The sequence below is a fragment of the Balaenoptera ricei genome, chromosome 3, assembly GCF_028023285.1.
Source record: "Balaenoptera ricei isolate mBalRic1 chromosome 3, mBalRic1.hap2, whole genome shotgun sequence".
Classification (NCBI taxonomy): Eukaryota; Metazoa; Chordata; class Mammalia; order Artiodactyla; family Balaenopteridae; genus Balaenoptera; species Balaenoptera ricei.
The window spans coordinates 104021396-104046953 of NC_082641.1; the positions used below are offsets into that span (position 1 = coordinate 104021396).

General features: G+C 41.4%; 2 pseudogenes; one reads left to right on the forward strand and one right to left on the reverse strand.

The window, feature by feature from the left end:
* Window positions 1-4241: 4241 nt before the first annotated feature.
* On the reverse strand, window positions 4242-5553 carry LOC132363750 (elongation factor 1-alpha 1-like; annotated as a pseudogene).
* Window positions 5554-7724: 2171 nt separating this feature from the next.
* LOC132363380 (small ribosomal subunit protein eS6-like) overlaps window positions 7725-25558 on the forward strand; it is a 108649-nt pseudogene continuing 90815 nt past the window's right edge.

Consider the following 25558-nt stretch of genomic DNA (forward strand, 5'->3'; position numbering starts at 1 on the left):
ACATGGCACTTAGTTTGTCTAAAAAAAGTTAACACCTTGACCTATGCATATCCAGATCTCAATACTACTTGGCATTCCTTTTTTATCCCTAGTCATTTTCCTTTCGCCTTCCCTAATGCATACCCTCAAATGTATCCACCTTTTTAATCTGACCTCTATCTTTGTAAATCATAGCCAGTGTCCTTGTCCTGTAGACACAGGGAGAATAAAGGCTGTCATACAATAGCCTGCTGTCTTTTAACAGCATCCTAACATATGAGAAGTGCCGAAGTCTCATGCTAGGTACATGCAAAGCCATCAATAAATGTTAGTTCCCTAGTTTAAAGGAAGGAGTTTCCTAGCTTAGAGCAAGATGTTTCCTTGTTTAGAGGAAGAGTGTCCCTCTTTGCTCTTTCTAAAGTTAATCCTTCAACCTATACACTGAGTTGGTTCCTAACTATCTCCTCCGAGTCCTGTTGTCCTGTTGTCCCTATTTCTCTGTTTTCAGGAGATTCTCTTTTCTAATTCGTCCCCATGATGGTCTTTCTCCTCCAGTCCTCATCTTCCTGCAGAGTTTATATTTCAATAAAAACACCATCATTCCATCCAGAAATTTAGGGATTAGCTCTGATACATAATTTTCCATCACTGCCCCTCCTGCCCATGTTCAATCCATCTTTGCCAGTTTTCCTCCATTCCCTTCTCTATCTCCTCTGTCATTGCCCTAGTTCAGCCCATCAGTGGGATGGGGGTTTGTGGCTGAAAAATGGTGGTACAATGCTGCTTTGGTTTGTGCGTTAGTCTTAATTTAGGATATGTTCTGATAGTTTTGGGAAATGAATACATTTAGAATATGGGGGTGCAGAGTTGCAAAGGATTCCTTCATAATTCCACTCTCATTTTTAGGATTATTGCTATGACACTCTCACCTTTGGTCAAATAGCCTTGGAAAAAAGTCCCCCATTATAGGAGCTACATTTCCTTTGTAACAACTGTTTAGCAGACAGCAATGTTCCACTAAAGAAACACTATTTTCTTTATGATACTGATTATTTCATAGCTCCTTTTGCTTTCTGTGGGTGACAAGGCCCAGGATGTCATTCTTCAGTCTGGCGGATTTCAATACCAAACAAGCTTAACCACCATGGGCTGGCATAGCGAAACAAGAGTGGATTAGTAGCCAACTCACAGTTGCGGTGTTTCTGGGTGACCTACAGCAGTGTAACTTCAAATTTGGTACGTTTTTACTCACTCAGGAGCCTTCCTTTATCCCAGGGAAGTAAGTACTCAACCCAAAGGGCAGCAGGCAATAGATGAAAGGAAGTTAAGCCTCACCCAGTCAGGTCAGCCAACTGAGTGCTTCATGCTTCCAAGCTACCTTTAAAAAGCTTCCTAGGTATGTTAAAGCAAAATCATCTTTTCTCATTGTGTATTACTACACCCTTTTCATTATGTAAGGGTGTTTGAACTTGGTCTCTACATTATCTATATCACTGAAATGCTGATCATCATGCTGTTGCTTTCTCACATTTTTCCTAAAAGGACACAGTTTTCCTATTCTGGAGGCATTTGGAAGCTTGCAATAAAGAAAATCAAGGGCCGGGGTAATTGTCTAGTTTGCAGGCCAGAGACTCCTGAACTCCAAACTCGCTGTTCTGCTTCCCAGCTCCAACGCCCACTGCTGGCTTCCTAACTTTGACTTGTCCTAGGGAGTATTGAACTGTTGTCCACTGAGCCCTCTGGGTAAACCCTACACTTACCTAAAGACAGCACAGGATAAGACATCACCTCCACTCCTTCCATTTAACCTATATTTCTATCTTTGATCTTCCGATGGCTCTGCTACTAGTAACACCGCATTACTCTAATCATTTTAAACATTTCTGTGAATCAAAGTTTTCTTTCTGTTTAGAATTCTTTTTTAAAGGACAAGACCTTTGTGTTGTTGATTATTTCCATAGTACCTGGAAAACAGCTGATGCTTACTGAGTGACAGTTGATTTAAATTGCCCTCAATTTATTAACTGACAAGTACATACAAACAGCCAGAATAGAAGAGCCAGTCAACACAATGACATCACATGCCTTCTTTGAATGGCACTTTAAAAAAAAAAAAAAGAATGTGTAGAACTCAATTTGCAATGTCTTAACCCAGCTTTGGAAAACAGCCCCACCATCACCACTAGGAAAAAAAAAAAAAAAAAAAAAGAGATGGTTGAAATTCACATCCATCCAGATTAGGCAAGAAAAGGAAGGGCTACTTTGCTTTCTTGCCCTTGTGCTGCCTCTTTTCATCATGAGTAATTCTATCCCTCTCTTATCTGATCATGCAGGGACACATTATCTCACTAGCAAATGAATGCACTGTGGAAAAACTCCCCGAATGCAAATGAACAGGAAGGAGTGCTGATAGTGAAGTTAAAGGAGCTCTCTTTTCCCCCTCCCACTGCCTGTGGATGGAGCAGTTATGGAGATTCTGTATCAATTCCACATCTACTTATTCAAACTTTGTCAAGATAAACCTTTTATCTCATTGTTCTGACGCTACAGAGAGGAGACAATTTACATGACAGTAATTATGTTGCTATATTTAGGAGTGTGCTCTCTGCCCATTTCTGGTAACTTGCGTTTATATAAAACACTGAATGGGCTTTTCAGAACTTGGAAGGTGTGTGTATGATGCTATTTAAAACATGACAGCTAGAAAGCAGTGCAAAATGGGTTGACTTTGCTCACCTCTGTAGCTTTGGGGGAAGATCACAAGAGGAATAATAGCTCTAAAGTTCCTTTTAAACAATGTGTATTATTAGAAGGAAGCTTCTCTAAATTTTATTGGCTTTCTCTTCTCCCCACAAGGAAACGAGTATTTTCATTTTTAATATATTGTATGGAGCTACCAGCAGTTTTTTTTTTTTTTTTTTTTAATCTGACATTGATTTATTTTTCTTCATCCCTTAGGTTAAAACAATGAAAAGAAAGAAACTAGTCTGTAGGACCAAACACTTTATATGAAACTTTGACTTCAGGGAGGCTCAAGTAGCATTCTTTCATTTGTTTCATGGTGCTGGTTGGTTTAAGCTTTTTTGCCTCATCCAAACACACTGATCTCCCTGCCAGCTGGGAGTCTGCTGGCCCAGCTGCACTATGTCATGTCAAAAACCCACGGGCCTTCCTTCCTACCTGGTATCCACAGTTCCCAAAGGATTTAGTCAAGATAATACTGCCTCCCATTTTGAGCTGACCTCTGTGTGAGAGTTACCTAGTTTCATCGAATTTTAAGAGTGACTCCAGGATAATATCTTGGGAGCTTTACTAAATAGAAAGTCTAGTGTGCCCTGACCCTAAGCCATCTTTCCTCCATCTAAACTCTCAATCTCTAGTGATTCTTAGTCTTCCTAGAACCACCATGAAGTTGTCCACATTTCATGTCTTCTTTCTCTTTCACATTTCATTTTAGTTGCTGAGCTAAAGTCCTGAAATGGCATTTTCACAAATTCTCCTTTCACAACTAGAAATAACTATATCTCCTTTAGTCCAGTATATTACAGAACAGTATTGGGTTTTTAAAAATAAATTAAAACAGAAAAAACTTCAATTTAGGCATTCAATCAGTGATTTTCTTTATTTTCAATTTTTGTGTAGGGTGGGGAGCACGGAAGAGAGGGGAAAAAAACCCCAAAGTGTAACATTGCAGGAACAGTGTATATTTCATGTATTATAATAGAATTAGCATACTCCCTGATAAATTCCTCAAAATTGTGACCATGTTAGATTTCCAGTGGAGGTGGGAAATCTATAAAGCGGCGGAGCTTTGTAAATCAAACTTCTTTTTACTTGTACTCCACGTGCGCGTGACTTTGAAATGGTGTTTTTATTAACGACGTAGATCTGTCAGGAGGCATCCCTGCCGCCTCTGCACCAGCTCATTCCTCTCTTCCCTGTTTCCATTCTCTTCATCTTAGTCTTCACTCCTTCTTGTTTCTCACTAAACTTTCTTTTAATGGTTTTCAAAATTCTATGACAGATTTTTGGTCAAGCTGTTTCCATGAAAAAGTACTGATTTTTTAAAAGGAATACCTCACACACACACAAAAACAAATAGTTCACAAAACATTCTCCTTTCCTCCTGAAGCTTTTACGATGCATTATTATCACTAACTAGTCTTTTACTATTAAACTTAAATGGCCAATTGAGACCACCCATTCTGAGACCGTTCTTCTACCAATATTAAGAGCAGGCTGGCAGGTACTAGGGATAATATTCATTTAGTCTTCAGAGTCTTCCCGGCAGACTTGGTGACTGTACCAGCTCCAGCCACCTTCTCGTCCACTGCTCTGATGACACCTGTGGCAACCGATTGTCTCTTATCTCACAGACAGCAAAAGGGCCCAGAGGCGGATGGGCAGAGAAGCTATCAACACAGGTGGGCTTGTCAGGAACCACATCAACTCAGCTGCATCACCAGATGGCAAGAATTTGCGCCCAGAACAACAAGCAATCTTCTCCCTCAGCTCAGCAAACTTGCAAGCAATGTGAGCTGTGTGACAATTCAGCGCAGGTGTGTAGCCAGCCCTGATTTGGCCTGGATGGTTCAGGATCATCACCCGAGCCATGAAGCCAGCTGCTTCCACTGGTGGGTCATTTTTGCTGTCCCACCAGCCACACTGCCCAGGATGAACATCTTTGACAGACATGTTCTTGACACTGAAGCTCACACCATCCCCAGGAAGAGCTTCACTCAAAGCTTCACGGTGCGTTTCAACAGAGTTTTTACTTCAGTTGCCTGGAGCAAAGATGACCACCATGCTAGGGGTGAGAACACCAGTCTCCGCTCGGCCGCCAGGGACAGTGCCAATACTACCAATTTTGTGGATGTCCTGGAGGGGCAGTGGCAAGAGCTTGTCAGTTGGACGAGTTGGTGGCAGGATGCGATCCCAAGCCTCAAGCAGCATGGTTCCACTGGCATTGCCATGTTCACAGGTGACTTTCCATCCCTGGAACCAAGGCATGTTAGCACTTGGCTCCAGCGTGTCGTCACCATTCCAACCCGAAATTGGCACAAATGCTACTGTGTCGGGGTTGAGTCAGTTTTCTTAATGTAGGTGTGACTTCCTTTATGATTTCCTTGTATCACTTCTGGCCACAGAGTAGCTCAGTGGGATCCATTTTGTTAACACCAACAATTCGTTGTTTCACACCCAGTGTGGAAGCCAGAAGGGCATGCTGACGGTCTGCCCGTTCTTGAAGATCCCTGCTTCAAATTCACCAACACCAGGAACAACAATCAGGACAGCCCAGTCAGCAGGAGATGTGCCTGGAATCATGTTTTTGATAAAGTCTCTGTGTCTTGGGGCATCAGTGATGACACAAAGCTCACCTTCAGCTTACAGTTTATCCAAGACCCAGACCGTCTTGAAGGAGCCCTTTCGCATCTCAGCAGACTCCTCAAATTTTTTGATGGTTCTTTTGTCAATCCCACCATATTTCTAGGTCAGATGGCCAGCAGTGGTAGACTTGCCCGAATCTATGTGTCCAGTGATGACCATGTTGATAGGAGTCTATTCCTTTCCCATCTTGGCTTAGATTTAGCAGTGGTTTTCGTGACATCTGTGTTCTGGCAGCAAATCCAATGCTTCTTCCCTCTTTTTATTTCTTTAATTCCCATTTTTCTCCTTTTGACTTTGCCTTGCCTTCAGTGTGCACATTGGTCCTTAGCCCTCGGTGAACTAACACTTAACAGTTTCATGACCCTTAAACCACATCAAGAAAGTCACAAAAGGCTCCTCAAAGGATCAGGAAGAAATACTGCACCTATAAATACACACAGCTGACTTTCTAGGTCTCCTTCAATCATAACTTCAGCCTCAAAAAGCAGTTGAAAAGGCCCTCTAATTGTTTACAACATTTGTTAGAACCCTGGATGCAGTTTGGCCTGGAGGTGTGATTCTGATTTGGAAGTTTCCCAGGTGATTCTTGTCCACACCCAAGTCCCCACTGAGATCCTTCCCCAGACAGCCACTGAAGAACCAGAAATCACAATGAAATGCCATAGTCCGTACGAAGCTATTTCCACTGTAGAGAAAAACTGTGCTTCATGGGAAACTGCATTGTCTGCATACAGCACACCCTTCCCGTTACCAGATTCTAGCCTTCACTGTCCTTGAGCTATTCTACAACTTGTATGTTATAGGTAACTGACAGACATGCAAATGCTTCCCTGTCTGGTAGAGGTTCAATTGATTTCTCTCCACTCCCCCTGGAAAAAAACCCAGTTTTGTTCTATTTGCATTCTCATTTCAATATTCCCGATCTTTAAATGTCTCTCTTCAGATTCTCTTGAACCGGTTATAACATCTGTCGGTTCCGTCTTTGATTAATGAGTAGAATCAAATCTTTAACATGTACACATTTTTATATCTGTATGAGGGTCACGATTTTACCTTTCTATGAAAATTATCTTTTAACACCACTCTCCCCAGCCTTTTCTCATCATTCTTTTCCCACCTCTGATGGTTCGTTCAATGTATAAATCAGGTGATGGTGATTCAGCATTTGATGGGTATAAATAATTTTATAGGCACAACAGGCCATAATACTTTGGAGGTGGGGTGTCCCAGAAAATCTGGGATGTGCGGTTGCTGAACAAACTTTCTCATAGAACAATATACCTGGAAAGGGTCTTAGTTCCATCTAGTCTCCTTCACTATAGGAACTAGGCCAACCAAAGCCCAGAATATGGAGATTTTTTTCAAGATTGCACAGATTTTGAGTAGCAACAAAATTGAATTTGAACCCAAATCTGGCTAATTCCAGACTCCAAAGCCTTTATTACTACAGTCAATCTTTTCTTCCTAAAGTGGGCCTGACAATATGAACCTGAAGCTGACTGTAAGACTTAAAGCCAGCATCTAAATAGAAAAGCCTAACATCAATGCCACAGCAGGCCCTCTGTGCTCTCCCTCAATGCCTGAAATGAAATGACAAAGCAAATGGCACCACTCCTGCGTCTGACTGGTCAACCAGTCTCCTTAATTCGTAGGCACACTTCACATGTCATTTATCCTCCCACGGTGCTGAAGCACGTAATAAATGCTCGATAAAATGTTGTTGAATAGACCTGATTGGAGTAGAACTAGCAGAGACGCAAAGGACCCACAGCTGATTTCAAACAAGGCAGCTTTAACTAGAGAGCGCGAAGGACCCAGCCTGTTCTTTTCATCCCAAGTTGCACCCTAATCCTTCTGTGAACCATACACTCTAAAAATAACCCAACCAGGTTTGTAGTGAATAATTTATAATCTAGAACAATTATTATAACTAAATACCCTGACCCACTTTTTGCTGGAAACTCATGGTACATTCCGATCGACATAGGAGTACTGTCAGAAACGCTTTGGAGTGAATGATAGCCTACTTTAGGAAATCAGTAGCTGCACTTACATTGGTTGCGCTTCCTTCCCAGGTCGGTTTTCAGTTCGGGCGGATGACGCAGGGCGGTATTAACAAAGGCGCCCTATAGCATGGATGCCTGAGAGCTCTTTAAACTGTGTGCTAACAATATTTTTATATACTCTGTCTTTCCCTCACCTTCCCGGCCCCCGCCCCCCCAAGCTGTTTCCTTCGCTGCCTGAGCTGTTTGGCCCTGTCTGAACTGCTGCTGCTGAAGCCTTTTCTGGCAGGTTGCCCAGGGAGCAGCTCTCCTGTCGATTCCGCCTCTCTCCAGGAGTTGCCTGCCTTCGGTATAATGGGCAACATTGAAAGCCGCAAGGCGTTCGGTCGACAAGGTCAGAGTGCCTTTCATTCCCGCAATAATCAACCAGTGTAGCTCTTCCTCAGACCTGGGGAGAGAGAAGATAGAGGTCAAAAGAGCAATTACATTTCACATTGACTCCAGAAAAGGCTTGGATCACAAGACTAAAAAGCAAAACGGATTCTCGCTTCATTCTGTTCCATTCTCTTTCTGGTCATCTTTGTTATTAACACTAGCCTGAAACCATAACAAGTTTTAGCTTGATGACGTGCAAAGCGCATTTTCCGCCTCCAGATGAGATCTTTCTTCTTAGACATTTACCACTGTCAGCATATTGCAAAAGAATGCAAATGAGCTGCAGGATCTATAACCAGAGACAGTAAGCAAAGGCCATTAATTATGTTTTTAAAAAATGTTAACCCTAGCAGACTGTATAACAAGCAATTGTGCTAATTTCAATCTGTAATCAGTCCCTACATTAGCATAACTTTATTTATTTAGCATTAAGGCAACAATTTAGAGAATATAATTTAGTTGGAAACGTCAGTAATTTTGCAGTGGCAGATTGTTGTTACAAAGCTACCTCTATTTGACCTTACAGCTGCCAGGACTAATTACTTTAATTGCATTAATTGCACTGACCATTCTGGTGTTTAGTGTAGTTGCTGTTTCTCTTTAACCACTGAGCAAATCAACCAGGCTGAATTCTCAGGAAAATGGGCCAATGTTTTCTTCTAAATCTTTTTTGATTCTTTTCTGCCTTTTGAGACGCCAGATAAATCACAGATGATCAGTGCTCTCACTGAGATCAAGAATTTTGAGGAAAGCCCATGAAAGGGAAAAAAAAAATATCTGTGTTTCTTAACTGAACTTTATTGCTCATTGCTGACTCGATTAAAATACAATCATTTTACTAACTACCAAGAAGCATTTAAAAGATGGTGTGGCAGGTTGACAGTAAGTTAAAAGTCCCTCATTTCACACTTTGGAATGAAAACATTTCAGGTTATTTTTTCAGATAACTGAGATTACTTTGCTCAACAACTTGGATTGCTAAAATATTCTATTATAAATATAATGATACATATCTATCTGCTTTGTAATAATAATAGCCAACAATAGCCAGTGCCTGCTATTATTCCAGGCACTGTTTTAGACACTTGACATGTATTTATTCATTTAATCCTCTCAAAAATCCTATAAAATATGTATTATTATTGTTGTTGTTGTTATACATAGGAAGTAATGTAATTCATGGCAGAGCCAGGATTCAAATCTAGATATTTGGCTCTGGAGCCTCTGAGCTTGACCTTGAAGCTAGATCACTTCAGAATTAGATCAAATTCTTCCTACAATTCTGCTACACAAAATTGATAAAACAGCTTTCCTCCTAAGTCCTGGCTCGCTGTCTCTGGTTCCTCATATTTATATGACAGAGCTTCAGTTTGGCAAAATTCCTCTTGGAAGTGAGGCGGCCAGATCTGATTAAAGTCTTAACACTCTCAATGTGTGCAGTACTTCTTCAGGCTAAGTTCTACTCATCTCCAAGCTTTCAGCCCCTATATCATGTCCTTGGGGATGCTTTCCTTGACCCCTCATCTTATTATGAGCTCTGGTGGGACGATGAACGTTTCTTTCTTAGCACTGACACCCTTCAATTCAATATTTAATAACCCCCAATTAACACAACATTGTAAATCAACCAAACTTCATTAAAAATAAAAAAATTAAAAAAAATAATTGGGCTTCCCTGGTGGCGCAGTGGTTGAGATCTGCCTGCTAATGCAGGGGACACGGGTTCGAGCCCTGGTCTGGGAAGATCCCACATGCCGCGGAGCAACTAGGCCTGTGAGCCACAATTGCTGAGCCTGCGCGTCTGGAGCCTGTGCTCCGCAACAAGAGAGGCCGCGATAGTGAGTGGCCCCCGCTTGCCACAACTAGAGAAAGCCCTCGCACAGAAACGAAGACCCAACACAGCCATAAATAAATAAATAAATAAATAAAATTTAAATAAATAAGTAGAGCAAATAATTTAAAAAAAAATTAATAACCCAGATACCCTGCCTTTAATAGGGCAAGGAGGAGTGGTACTGTCCATTTTCAATAGTTTTACTATTAACTATTCAATCCCACAAAAAAGCACAAAAAAATCCACAAAACTCCTGATTCCATTAGGTTTGAGATGTATATTCCCATTACCTGGTGTCCACAGAATGAGATACATGAATGGCTTCTATCATTTTTTTTTTTTTTTCAATTCCTCCCCAGCTCCTCAGCAGGTGTGGAGCCCTCATTCTGGATTTTCTGATGAGTAATAAACCTTTGGACTTTATCCCTTCCTCCATGTCCCCTTTATATACAGCTATTATAACCCATGATTCTGGCAAACCTGGATTCTCCCTGTATTAAACATACCCCAACTTTCTGTGTCCATGACTAGGTTCACATGATTGTTCCCCGCCCACATTCTCCGCTCCCCCATCCCATCTGCTTTTTGTTTTCACAGAAGATCTGTGAAATCCTCATACAGCGTATCCATATCTTTTCTAGAGCATCTGCAATGGGTTATTCCATCAGTTCTATCTCCTTAGCCTTTACCTCCTTTCTCTGACCCTCTGCTCGGCCTCCCTTCAACCCTTCATCATCTCTTGTAGGGACCATTGCAGCAGTGGCCCAGCTTCTGGCTGATCCCATCTCTGTCCTTTACACAGCTGCGTCCCCTGTGGACAATCATTCAGGAGCTCCCTGCCTGGCATTTAACACATTTTGTTTTCAGTCCTCAGGCACATCTGCCAGGCATCTTTACATTTTGAATCTGAAGGTTGTTCTTCTGGTAGAGAAGACAGAGCAAAACAGGAGCTGAGTAATTCTATTTTCTCTTTGTCTTGTTACCATTACATCATAATCTCTTAGAAATATGACTAACACTTCCTTGTCCTTTTTTGCTCCCTACACATTGGTAAAAGTCATTCTTTGTTATCCCTTTTTTCCCCTAGCAAAATTGAGCTTATTTTTTACCTTATTCTTTGTGACACTACTCTTCTAGGTTTGTGCTATTGTGTTGCTTTGGTTCTTGGCTACAAGTTCTTTAATGTTTCAAACGTGCTTTTAAAAATCTGAGCTCAAAGGAGAGTTCTCTGAGCAACCATATCGATTTCTGTAGTTTTTCTTCCATACTCGGCTTATTTTTATTACATAGTTAGAATTTCATTTTCTACTCCTGATGGACCTATCTACACCCTTTTAGAAAACCCTCTGGTCAAGAGACTAAACATATATTTTCTTTGAACTTTTTGAAATTTGCTTTTCCATAGTCTTGAATGCATGTCAGATACTGATGAACATTCCTGGCTTTTGCTCATTTGAATTCTGAGAAGCTCTCATTTTCTCCCAAGGTTCTCAGCACTTTGTTCTAAACCTGCCCTATCTTGAAGATCAGAATCAAGTTTAGAGGAACTGTGTCCTTCAGATCCAAGCTGACAATCTACATCTCTTGATCTGCTGAGTTGAAGACCTCTGTCCCCAGAGGCAGAGAAACACCCAAACTCCACACTGCCTAATGATGATGGGTAATCCTACCAAGATTTGGCTCCTGTGCACAGGCTCTAGGAAAGAATGACAGAGGAATAGGAGTGGTGGCAGCCTCAGGAGAGGTACCCAGCCTCATTCGCAGGAGGGGAGGCCACCAGGTCAATCCCTTATCTAAAGTTATTGAATGCCATCTTCCTTTGCGCAGAGGTGTTCCTCTGAAGATACAGAGTGGAGATGGTAATGCAGAGGCGGTAAGGGAACTAACATGGGGGAAATGCAAAACGTAGTACAGAGTGTGGAGGTGGAGAAGTAACAGCTATTGAAACTCTTGTGTGCCAGGCACTGTGCTAGGTACTTACATACACCTATCATTTATTCCTCCCAATACCATTTTTAAATATGTGGAAATTGAAACACATTAAATACCATTTTTAAATATGCGGAAATTGAAACACATTAAAAAAATTGACTGTCTTCTCTAAGTCACAGGACAGGGGATGCAGAAGCCAGGAATTAAACCTAGATCTGAGGATGAGAGGGTAATACAACAAAACAAAACCAGAAAATTAACAATGCATTGCTAATACATATATTACAAAAGTCATGACCTTATAAAGAAGATATATGTACAAATCAATGCCTGTTATGATAAACCTCAAGAAAATATCTATAATATTTTGTTGCACATTACTAATAATTTTGATGTGTATAAGTAGAATTTTTATCATATCCATTTTCTTGAAAAATATAACCTTTATTTCAATATTTTTCCTAGGCAGAGTTTTTTTGTTTCCTTGATTTTTGTTTGTTTGTTTTAGTTTTAAAAGCTATTGATGAAATTTCTTGTGAAAATAAAAATGAAATAACACCACAGTGATAGTCACATAATTTGTGATCCTTAAAGGAACTAGTCTTCTTGGCACATAACTGTCGGCTACACATATAAATGTTCTTTGGAAAGTCTCTCCTAGATGTTAATGGAAATATTGATTTTCCCCTCTTTTTTATAACATCTATTTACCATGCTACCTCCTCATCTCCATTCTGAGCTATGGTCTCTTAAGTGTCTGTGTCAGAGGCAAGTGCCAAAACCAAGGTGACTAAGCTGGTGTCAAGCCAGTTGCAGAAACAGAGAGAAGACTTAACTAATGGCACAGATCTTCTAAGTCAATGGACCCTGTCTCCCCTAATTTCATTATCAATTCACCACAGGAATCTGACAGAGTCAGTATGTTAAGTGAAATTCAAAAGCTCAAAAACGAAAGGGAAAAAAAAAAAAAATCCAATCTCAGAGTCAGGTAGAAACATCATATTTCAGAGAAAATCTTTAGTATTGATTTATAGCTGCAGACTCTTGTCCAATGGTTTCCTCTTTAAATTAAGAACACTAATGATTTCCCATCCTGAAATTAATAAGCCAAAAGCTGCACAAATTCAAAAAAGGCACTGATTGTCGTACTTCAACCAGGAAGTGCCAATAAGTGGATGCCCAGCCTGTTCCCTTCAGCGACTGTTGTTGATGACGCACTATAGCGCCTTGAGAGTCACTTGCGTCCTTGGGAGGCGTTCTTGTGTATGCCGAGAGGCCATAAATTTGAGATGGAACATCCTGTTTGTTGAGGCTTCTGTGCATGCAATCCAACTGCTCTCTGATAAACAGATTTGTTTGGGAGAGAAGTTCCTGCCTAAGTAGTTTGGAGACTTAATTGTGCTCGTGGAAAGGCGACACAGATCCCACGTGGAGACAAGCCAGGCAGTCTGGGGCATGTGCAAGGCACAGAATTAGTTCCAGAGGTGGGACAGCCACAGAGACTTGAAACAGAATTGAAACCAGAAAAAAGGAAACAGTTGTTTGTGGGGAACAGGAAATAGATAGTAAGAGGAAATCGACATAGAGTCATTTTCGTACTGAGTATTTTTATTTACCCTGTGCTGTTGTATGCCATCTTGTAAGCCATGTTAAATTATTTTAAAAATAATGTGGGAGTATGATTGAACAAATGAAGTCTCTTTAGAACATTTTAATTTAGTTGATTAGGAAAAAAAAAGATTCAGAAACCTTCCCAATGTTCCCTAAAGGAAAAAAAGGGCAGCTTATATTCCTACTTAATTATCTGTTTTTACAAAAGTAAGTTGATTGTATTAAAATATTGGAGTCCTCTGCAACTACCTTGGAATTTCTTTAGGGGGGGGTAAGTCTACCATTTTGATTGGTCCATACATTAAAGAGATTTACATTTTTTAAATGCACGCTCCTGCAGCCTTCTGTTATACATCTGTTATGGCAGGACTTCCTTGGTGGTGCAGTGGTTAAGAATCCTCCTGCCAATGCAGGCCACACAGGTTCAAGCCCTGGTCCAGGAAGATCCCACATGCCGCGGAGCAACTAAGCCTGTGCCCCACAACTACTGAGCCTGAGCTCTAGAGCCTGCGAGCCACAACGACTGAGCCCGCGTGCCCCAACTACTGAGCCTGCGTGCCTAGAGCCCGTGCTCCACAGCAAGAGAAGCCACTGCAGTGAGAAGCCCGCGCACCGCAGCAAAGAGTAGCCCCATTCACTGCCACTAGAGAAAGCCCGTGCACAGCAACGAAGACCCAACACAGCCAAAAGTAAATAAATAAAATAAATAAATTTATTAAAAATATATATATATCTGTTATAGCATTTTTCTTTGTAATGATTCACTCATATGTTGTCTTGCCCACCAGACTGAATTCCTGGCGGGATCGCAATGTCTCCAGCACCTACAAGGGTACCTAGAACAGAGAAGACATGCAGTAGATACTATCTGGGGATTAATATTAAATAATACAATGTAACTAATTTGTAGGATAGTTACAAGAATTAAATGAGATAACATAAAAATCCAACACGTGTCTGAATCACAGTAGGAACTCAACAGTTAGTTCTCTACCTCCTTCTTTGAACTAAAGGAAAAATATTCTTTAATTTTTAAAGCAGTGTAGAATACTAAATACCAAATTTCACTTGATAAGAAATATGTACTCTGTAGAACTTAGTTAGCTCATGAAAATAAACATATTTAGAAATTTAAGGCCCAGGCAGATGGATGGGAACAGAAAAACATTGGGAAACAAAATTTGGCTTCTTTCCTCACAATGCTTCATGTGGAAAATGGCCATAGGGAAATGTTGGTCTCCCTTCTCCTACAATCTCTTATCAGTTCCTGGAACTAACCTGGATCTTTTTTCCATCTTGGATGAACCCCCAGGCCCCAAGACCAGACTAAGGCTTGGCCACTTGAAGGGAGCGGTAGGAAATTTGGTGCCAACAGCTCAGATCAATATTTCCTCAGACTGAGTCACTCATTGCTCTGCACAAATTTCATGGCTGAGATGTCTTCTGGACTCTCCTACCCCAGAATTACCTGGCATTTGCATCTTGCAGACAGACAAGCTCTTTGCTCTAAAGTTGGCTGCTGAGGAATAGCTCTACAGGTGTTATAAGGAGAGGAAGGCTTTGTGAAAGAAAGTACAGTATAGATAAATGGCAGCGGGTGGGGAGGGAGGCACTGTGCAACTAAAAGGTTTTTAGTCAGTTGTTAAGGACAAGCTATGACTTTGGCCTTCTAGGAAGAACGATTTCCCGTATATGGTAAACCTTGAGATTTGCCAGACAATCAATATGCTGGTTAAAAAATATCCGGTATGAAGCAAAGGTGAAAGAGATAGTAATTACTGTGTCCACAAGTAGTCTTGTCTATTCTTGTGAAAATGACCATTAGGCTACACTGTATTGCCTTTGTGGTTGGTTTCCATCAGACCATAACTAGCTACAAAAGAGTGAACAAAGGATGTCCCTTTCCGAAAACAATGTCTACCATTTCAATGATTTCTAAACACGTCTCTCTCTCTCCATCAACCTTCTAATCTCTTTAAATTGCTAGTGAGAAGGGCTTTAACACATCCAGTTAGTGATTCTTAGTTCTTGGATTGTAATTCGAAGATGAGCAGTGCCTCTGATCACTTAGAAGAGATTTTGGAAGGAACACCTATAATGAGACTTAAAAATAAACAGCATCTTTTTACTGTGGTCTCTGTCTGCCATTGAGACATACGTGTCAGTGGATTTACTGATGGGAACAGCATGGAGCTGACTCTACTTATGAGCGATCTGTCTGCTTACTATTTCAAGAGGGAACTGAACAACTTTCTGTTGAATTCTCCTTTTCTGTGTCAACAAAACTCTCTGGTCATCTACAGTTCTTCATTTCAAGAAATGGGGCATATTTGAGACTCTGAGGTCTTTGCAGAAACCAGAAAAGAAATGAGCCTCAGAACGTGAGTCAGGCATCAGCACTGACCTCAGCGTTTTCCTTAAAAGGCAATGCTCCACTATGACTCTGAAAAAAGGGCTCAAAACACTTTTGGCCTCCAGAGTAGCCAATCCAAAGCTTGATATTGGACTATATTGATGAAAAGTTCTCAGCCCCAGGCTGCACTTCAGAAACATCAGGGGCCTTAAAAAAGAAAAGAGAAAGGAAGGGAAAGGAAGAGAATAGTATAATATGATGAAAAAAAGGCAAACCTTGCAAAAAAGTGCACAGTGAAATAATGTTCTCTCCCCACCCAGCCTTCAGTTTTCCAGTCTCCAATTCCCTCTCATCCAGGATTAAAAAAAATTAGAGATGTCCAGTCCTCATACCTACTGAATCAGTATCTCTGGCAGGTGTATGTTTAATAAGCTGCCCAGATGATCCTATTGCTCAGTCAGGTTAAGAACCACTGACCTTGACAGGGTGACAACACTCTCAGGACCTCCCACTATAGTGGGTACACGATATGATGCATGGGCTTGGGAACCGACTGAGTGCAGAGGACTTCAGAATTGGAAATCGCTTCTTGTGTGTACTTGTTAGGCAGAGGAGGTTTTGCACCACTTGTTTAAGAGGCAGAGTAGTAGAGTTCAAACAAAACAACACAACAATAAAGCAAGTGTCCTGCCTGGGACTTAAGAAAAAAGTCCAGATCTGACTTTGCCAGCAATTCCCTGTGCAACATTGCCCCCGGGTATGAAAACCTGGCTCTCAGAAATTTGTAAATTTCACCTCTCTAATCTTCTATAGTTTGGTGGCCTACCCTGGACCTAGTCATACTTTCTTCTTCCTGATCAATTCCAGTTTTGTTCGAGTATCTAAGCGGCCCGGCCCCCGCCCCCCCGCCCCGACACAGCTCAAATTCCTCAAGGGAAGCTGACCCGCACACAGGCCAGGGGAGAGCCTGACCAGTGGAGGGATAAGTCCTTCCCTCTTCAGGAATGGGTATGTGACCCATGTCCAGTTAATCTAAAGTGAAGACAGATTGGTGGGAGGTTTCTGAATTGTGAGAAACCTTGTAATAGGGAAGAATAAATCTGACTCCATATTAGATCTGTTCCTTTTACTTTAATCTTTGTGCTCTATTGTCTGTGCTTACTCATGCTGGCTCTGCACCTTTTGTAAAAGAATGTTGTCTATGCCCTGAAATATACAGGATAGCCTATTCTCAAGGCTCCCACCTTTAAGAGTCCATTCATATAGAGGCAAAAAGTTGCAGAACAGAGAATAACATTTGTCTTTTGGAGGTTTACAGGAACATCGTGACCTGACCTACGTGAACAGCTGTAAGAACAAATGATTCCGACACCAAGTTTGCAACAACTAACCATGCCCCTCCCTCACCTTGCCTTTAAAAGTCCTTTGCTCAAACCCTCTGGGGAGTTCGAGGTTTTTTGGGCACGAGCCACCGAGCCACCATCTCCTTGCATGGCCCTGCAATAAACCTTTCTCTGCTGCACATTCTGGTTTGTTTGGCTTCGCTGTGCATTGGGCACGGGAATTTGTGTTTGGTAACAGCCTGTTCCTCTCTCCTACTAACAGTGAACACAGCTCTGATGGCTACTGGGGCCATCCTGTGGGCTGAACTCTGGTGATGATCTGACACTCAGTCTGCAGAGTAAAGACTAGAGAACATAGACCCAGGTCGATATATTGAACCACAGAATCCAGCAATGCTGAAGCCCTCACTCTATCCAGACTTCCTGATATACGAGACAATAAATCTATTGTTTAAGCAATTTTGAGCTGAGTTTTCTGTTCCCTGAAGCTGAAATCTTCCTAAATAATCCATCTTCTTTAAGTCTAAATCTCTCACTCAAGGCCTTAATTCATTCCCTGCTCTCAGGTAACTATTATTAACTTCTCGGCCATTTACCTTGTCTTTATATCTTTTTCAGCTTTATGACCCTTAGATAACTTAGTGACTATTAAATCGCCATTTTTACCATTTCTTCTCTGTCCACTCTTGGCCCATCACAAATTAGCATTTAGGAGCACCGAAGTATATATATAATATATGTAGCCCAGTTCTTGTTCACAGTATGGGGATACTTTACCCAGTGACAAGTGGAGAGGGAGCTTACGTTCAGACCATCACCAGCTTTGGAAATCTAGGGGGGTCTGTAGGAGATATTACCAACGTCCCATTCTAGCTTTCACTAAGAAAAGGACCTTTTGAATCTTAACGCTAAATGAACAAGAAATAGATTATTCTCTTCATGTGGAATGTAAAGTTTTTTTGTCTTTATCTTGGGAAGGCGATTTTATAGGAACTCAGGGGAGAAGAGGGAGAAGAGGGAGGAAGGAAGGAAGGAAGGAAGGGAGGGAGGGAAGAAAGAATCAATTTTTTTCTAATCTTACGTCCCAGGATGCTTTCATATATAATTGCAGTTAAATCTTACAACAAGCCTGCAAGGTAGGTTTATCTTCACTTTACATTTAGGGCAACTGAAGCTTAAAGCAGTGATTTTTCTCAAGGCCACTCAAGTGCACGTCAGAGCCAGATTCACACCAAGGACCGTGCAACCCCAAAGCCATATATCTTCTACACCTTAAACATTTTTAGCCCTTTATCTATCCCCTCGGAAAGGGTTTTGGACTTTTGCAATCCCCTCAGACCATCTCTTTGCTGAGTAGGTGGTAGGCATCACCTGGGCAGCCTTCTGGCATCTGGCTGTTGGGCTTCCTTCCCTGGGTATTTCCCATGCTTCTCTTAGGGCCCTCAGAAGCCAGCCCTGTGCCTGGTTGCCCCTCTCACAGGTGACTGCGGTAAACTCAAGGTCACTGAATAAATGGCGGATAACGAGGCTGTGCTCCTGTCACACGGTTCCCTGGCTTGATTCCTCTAGGATGCTTTGGTGGTCTTGTGGTCATCATATGTGAAATTATAGCCCTGGCTATAGCTGCCAACCTGGTCTTGTGGATCACTGCGATGTACTGAATCGTTCACAAATACCTACTACACGGTTTCTATGCTGCATATTTTCTCTCAGGCAATCTGTCCCAGTTCTTAGCGAAGACTGCCACAGCTCCCAGGTACACACATCTATGTACTCGCCTACAAGTCAAGCTTAGAGTGTGAGGAATCACCGTGAGCAGAGTGGGACTGCCCCCTTTTCAGCGTTGTCCCCAGTCATGATGTCAGAGAAGCGTGATAATATGGAGAGAGAGTGGAGGGGAAGAAATGTTGCAAGAAGGGAAGAAAAACGAGAAGGAGGGAAGGAGGAAGATCTGGACTGGTTAAACTGATGGTACCGCTGATAAGATCTGTACCAATTCTACCCGCATAGAGATTGTTGTGGCTTAGTGATGTCAATATCAACACTTCTGAAAACTATATTTAGAGGAGAATAGCTTAAGAAGATCCAGAAATCAACCCAGAGATACTGCCAGAGTTCCTTTTGGTGTTGCAGTGTGCCGGTGGTCATTCTTCTTACTGAAGCAAGTAACTGAAGAGAATCCTGATGATTTGGTCTCTTCCCCCAAGCCACCACGTCCTGTAATTAGAGGGGAAAGGGGGAAGGAAGAACACAGATTCCCACATTTCATGATCGTTTCTTGTATGACAGGAATTTTCATATTTATACTTCATTTGTTCATCACAAATCCTCTTCAGTGAAGGTAGGTGGAAATTATAAGCTCCGTTTTTTACAGTGAAGATAACTGAAGCTTAGAGAATTTGAGTAATGTTCCCTACCATCACTAGTGAGTGACTAAATAGACACTAGAACTTGCTCTTGTATCAATACCAGGTTCTTCACATGCATCATCTCATTTAATCTACAGAACATTTGTATGAGGTACGTACTATTCTCTCAGAGTTCTGGAGGCCAGAAGTTCAAAACCAAGGTGTCAGCTGGGTCATGCTCCCTTCAAATGCTCTAGGGGAGAATCCTTCCTTGCCTCTTCTAGCTCCTGGTGGCTCCTGGTGTTTCTTGGCTTGTGGTAGCATACCTCCAATCTCTGCCTCTGTCTTCATATGGCCTTCTTCCCTGTGTCTCTGTGTATCCTCTTCTGTCCCTATAAGGACTCTTTCATTGGATTGAGGGCCTACCTTAATCCAGTAGGATCTCATTTTGATTCTTCCCTTAACTATTTCTGCAAAGACCTTATTTCCAAATAAGATCACATTCTGGGGCTCTGGGTGGCCATGAATTTTTGAAGGACACTACTCAACCCACTGTAGCAGGTCAGGAAATAGTATGCTTAAGATCACACAGCTATGTGGGCTCAAGATCTAATTACCAACTGTATTTATTTAATACTAAGTCTTGTTTATAAGAAGTTTAGAGCAACCTTTGGGGGCTCACATACTTAAGTGGTGGACTTTGCATGGGGGTCTAGGTCTCATAATAGCAGGTAGAAAGGGAAGCTGGAGAAAGAGTTTATTACAATTAATGTGGCTCTGTTTGAGGCCCCCTGCCTAATAGGTGTGGTAGTGTAGAAATGATAAAAACCACATGAACATTTTTGGTGAATGACTAAAGCAGAAGAACCTTGTCTTAAGGGCTCTGTTGGGACAGGGGTCACATGGGACAACACACGGTGTGAAGGGTGAGAAGCATGTCACATGGGACAACACACGGTGTGAAGGGTGAGAAGCATGTCACATGGGACAACACATGGTGTGAAGGGTGAGAAGCATGTCACATGGGACAACACATGGTGTGAAGGGTGAGAAGATGGAATGACAAAGATGACAATGACGAGATACTGTGAGAACAGAGAACTCAATGTTGGGACAATGAAGAGAGAGGCTCCCAGGTGTTTACAGGCTTTTTAAATGAGAGTAGGAGATTTTAAGCGAATTAATTAAAACTACACTCTTGGATGTCCTTACGTGTTTGATAAGGATATCAATAAAGATTAGGAATTACTTTTTTGGGTGTGCCTCTTTAGTTGAGATACACCTGCAAAAGTGGTCTAAGTTTTGGTCATGGATTTATAGACATGATACAAAGATTATATAGAAATTAGGGGAAAATTCTGGACATTGTGCTGGAAGTTTTGTATCTTCTACGTATTATCCAAATCTTGGGGGAAAAGAGCATGATTCAAAAATTAGGAGGTGAAAAGATCAAGGAAAGGTCAGAAATGGGGGAGGGGTTGGGCACTCAAGTAATCCAGCAAATGAAAAAAGCGTAGACAAGAAACCTGATAACGTGGAAATCAGATTTACAGTGGTGGGTGAATTAAGTCTAAAATTCAAAAGCAGTCTTTAGATGCTCTTGTGAAACAGGTTTTTATTTTTTTGACTTCCTCATAAACTTCCTTCTGTTGATAAGCTGCAACATTTTTATTATAGAATTGTTAAGTGCTCCATTTGGGGGCATCCATTGCTAGGCAGGTCATTGAAATCTAACAAAATGAACATTAATACATTTATTTCAAAAGAGAAGGATGTGGGGCTTCCCTGGTGGTGCAGTGGTTGAGAATCTGCCTGCCAATGCAGGGGACGTGGGTTCGAGCCCTGGTCTGGGAAGATCACACATGCCGCAGAGCAGCTGGGCCCGTGAGCCACAACTACTGAGCCTGCGCGTCTGGAGCCTGTGCTCCGCAACAAGAATGGCCGCGATAGTGAGAGGCCCGCGCCCCGCGATGAAGAGTGGCCCCCGCTTGCCGCAACTGGAGAAAGCCCTTGCACAGAAACGAAGACCCAACACAGCCATAAATAAATAAATAAATAAAAACCAAAAAAAACTATTCATTAAAAAAAAAAAAAAGAGGAGGATGAGGGCCTTATGGATGTGTCTACATGTGAGGCTAAGAGGGAAAATGTGTTTTTCCTTAAGACTGTTGGTCACTTCAACAAAGGAGAAACTAGAATATCAATTAAAAGTCTGATTTCATCTAAGTAACATGAAGGATGAGAATTCATTTCGTCCCTTTTGTACCCCAGCCCTGACTGTGCCCAGCCATTTGCTGGAGACTTTCTAGTGCCTTGAAACATTCTTAGTGTTTTGAGAATGGTGCTGAATTGTTTCCTTTGCAACAGATTTAACAAAAAAAAGGGGGGTTTTCTTTTCTTTTTTTCTCATTTTCAGACATAATCTTGGCAGAATGTTTAAAAGAAAGATAAACAAAATGTCAGGAACACTTACAAAAGAACACTAAAACAGAGAGGCAAGAGGCGGCAGGAAACAGAATGAATGGATATTGTCATACAGATGGCGGCCACTGCTCAAGTGGCTGATACAGTGATACTGAGTTTTCTCTCATGCGATGATTGACAGTGAACTCATTTCAAATAGCTCTGACAGGGCAGAAGCAGAAAGGAAGGGCCTCTCCTTTTCTTCTCTGCCACAAGGGGTAAGTCATAAAGTCCCTCTCAGTAACACAAGAGTCATGTATTTGCGAGGTTAAGAGTGTAAGTGGGAGAATAAATGCTTAGCTTCCCAAATTACCTTATTCCCTGGGAGGTTTCATCAAAACCTAACAGAATCTGCATGGATGATCCAAAATCTGCCTGTTCTAAGCACCCACAGATGTTTTCTCTTGGCACCGATCATAAGGATCTAGGATTAAATGTTGCCATTTAATAATTAATACCATTCAAACTCTCCCTCCCTTCTGTTTAAAGTTGGCACTAGGGCATAACTGCCGATGTGCTGACATCCTGGAACACCCTGCCTGCTGAGTTCCATGCTATTGGAACATGCTATTCAGGATAAAAGTACTTTAATTTCCCAAGATGTAATCATTGTAGTTTTCATAAACTGGGGCCATATGTTGGAATCTGTTCACATACCTGCAGTTACTTACACTTATATATAAAAATTGGCAAATGATTTCTTTCGAAGAAATTAAGGACGTGGATTCTCTAACATTCTCCTGAATATTTTAATGTGAAATCCCTATGCTTTTATCATACATAAAAGAGCATACTATCACAGAATTATATAAGACAATGCCTGTTTCTGAACCTGGAATTATCTTCCTCTTCCTTTAAATCACACTACACACCTAGAAAATGGTAACGTTTGGGAAATCTGAGTAAGAGGTATCCAGATAATCTTTGTATTATTCTCTCAACTTTTCTGTAATTCTGAAATTATGTCAACAGGAAACATTAAAAAAAAATTGGAATCGTATCTGCACTAGCTTGATACACTCTTTTTAAATAAGCCGAATCTTCTGTTTTTATCTCCAAAATCATTGACAGAAGTAAATCCATCCTTCTGTATACAGAAAACACTTAGAGTAAAAGTTCTACCCTAATACCTATAGGACCATAAAGTAACAGATATGTTTGTTGTATAACTAACAAGGTCACAGGCTGTTCAGCTGCTGGAACAAACTCGATTAAGACCGTGATAATCTTCTGAAAGATTGTAATTTATCTCCATTTGAAGGGCATTATCTTGGTTCTTCAGCTATCACAGGGAGCAAGGTTAACAAATATTCACTGATGAATTTTTGAAAGCTGTAGTCAGATCTTATTCTCTTAAACCCTTCTAAAGGGCTGTCAAAAGGCAGTGAAATAAAAATTGTCAAATTTGTACACAGACGTACGTAATGGCTGTTATCTGAGACAGTGGTTTTTGACTCATACAGTCGCTACCTTTACTTAAGCAATTTCTCGTTTGCTTTAGATTGAAGACAATCTGTTCCCATTGCTCACGTGGGAGAGATTACCACAAAAGGCTCTTGTTTACTTGAAGTAAGAAGTTATGAGACACAAAATCTACCCAGAGGGGATCTGTACTTTCAAAATAGTCTCATACTTTTGCTAAGGGTCAGCATTACTGAGAGTCTTCTTACTAAGTATATTCTATTTTAAATGTGGATTTTTGGGCCTATAAATGGCCTTGACTATTTCAAGTGGGTTTTGTTACTAATTTTTAAGGAGGATGGGAGGAAGGAACTAAAATCGTTGAGCATCTTCTATGTGCTAGAGGCTCTGCTTTGTAAACAGGTTATTCTCATTGAATTTTCCCAACAACCCCGCAAGCTATGTCCTATTTACATCTTACAGATGAGCACATCTAAGCATGGAAAGATAAAGCCCACAGCACCAATTCACGTAGTGAGTCATTGGGAATTGAATCGGGGAAAGATTCACCAAAAGGTCGTGTCTTTCTACTACTATCCATACCTGCAACTCTTTGTCAAATGTTTTGCCTGATTTTTGCCTGGACATTTGCCCGAGTGATTGATTTTCCCCCCTATGCTGGGGCCAGTTTCTTTGAGGTAGAGTATTGCTATGATGTAGACTTGGAACAGGCCTGAAAATCCTCAATAATACACAGTAATATGGACTCACTTAGTTGCAAGGAGGGGGAAGCGGGATGGGGCAGGCAGAGGGGAGGAGAAACTGACGGGCACCTCCCAGTGTCTCAGATATTTAGAATGCATGGACCCATTGTAACAGAGAAGAACAAACCTGACTCCATATTGGATCTAGTCCTTCAGCCCTCATCTTTGTGCTCTGTTGCCTGTGCTTAGTCATGCTGACTCTGCACCTTTTGTAAAAGAATGTTGCCTAGAGCCTGAAATATACAGGATAGCCCATTCTCTGGCTCTGACCTTTAAAGGTATAACACTTTTCCATTCATACAGAGATAAAAAGTTGCAGAACAGAAAATAACAATTGTCTTGTTGGAGGTTTATAGGAACATTGTGACCAGACCTACCTGGACAGCTGCAAGAACACAGGATTCCTGGGCGGAGAATTTTACAGCAACCAGCCACACCCCTCCCCTTTTAGCATAAAAGAAGCCTGAATTCTAACTTGGGTAAGGCGGTTCTTTGGGACACTAGCCCACCATCTTCTTGGTCTGCTGGCTGTCTGAATAAAGTCACTATTCCTTGCCCCAACACCTCATCTCTTGATTTATTGGCCTGCTGTGTGGCGAGCAGTACAGGTTTGGACTTGATAACACCACTAGCTTTCGGATACTACTTTATGAAACTTAACTTCTTGCCACTATTACACTTGAAGGTGATGATGAGAGAAGTGGGATAAAACAACGATAGTGCAAGAGAAATCCAATTCAACTTTCTGTAAAAAAGTGTTGGGGCTTCCCTGGTGGCACAGTGGTTGAGAGTCTGCCTGCCAATGCAGGGGACACGGGTTCAAGCCCTGGTCTGGGAAGATCCCACGTGCCGCGGAGCAGCTGGGCCCGTGAGCCACAACTACTGAGCCTGCGCGTCTGGAGCCTGTGCTCCGCAACAAGAGAGGCCGCGATAGTGAGAGGCCCGCGCATCGCGATGAAGAGTGGCCCCCGCTTGCCACGACTAGAGAAAGCCCTCGCACAGAAACGAAGACCCAACACAGTCAAAAATAAAAAATAAATAAATAAATAAATTTTTAAAAAAAAGTTTAAAAAAAAAACTTAAAAAAAAAAAAAAGTGTTGTGTGCACATCCTTTATTTTCACAGTTTCTTAGCTTAGCTTAGGTCCACAAAACCTACCACATAGGCCCAGTCCTCTCAGCAGAAGAGAGAGACCAGGAGTACCTCGCTTTTTTGAGGTATAATTTTAAAAATGAACAATGGCCAAAACAGGCTTCAAAACCTTAAAGTATATTTAGAGACTTACACTGAACACATTTAATGCTTCTACCTTCAAATTATTAAATGTAGGTCCTATTTATGGAACTCATCAGGCTTAAAAATATTTTCAGTCACGGGCGGTGTGGTCTAGTAACATGAAGTAAGCTTAAAGTAATGTGACGGTAATAGTCACACAACTGTATGCATTTGTCAAAATTCACCAAATGGACACTCAAAAATGGTGATTTTTTTTTAAAATATAAAAACCATCTCAATAACCCCAACTTTAAAAAAGGTTGTCATCTTGTCAGTGTATTCCTGTGACTATATAACCTTATTTGAAGATACCACTAGAAGCTTATGTTTGATTCCTTTGAAGAATGTTAAGTCCAGGCAGGGTCTGATTATTTCCCTGAAATGCAAAGAGTGGGGGTACTCATGTGACTGATTTGGGATGGAAACCCA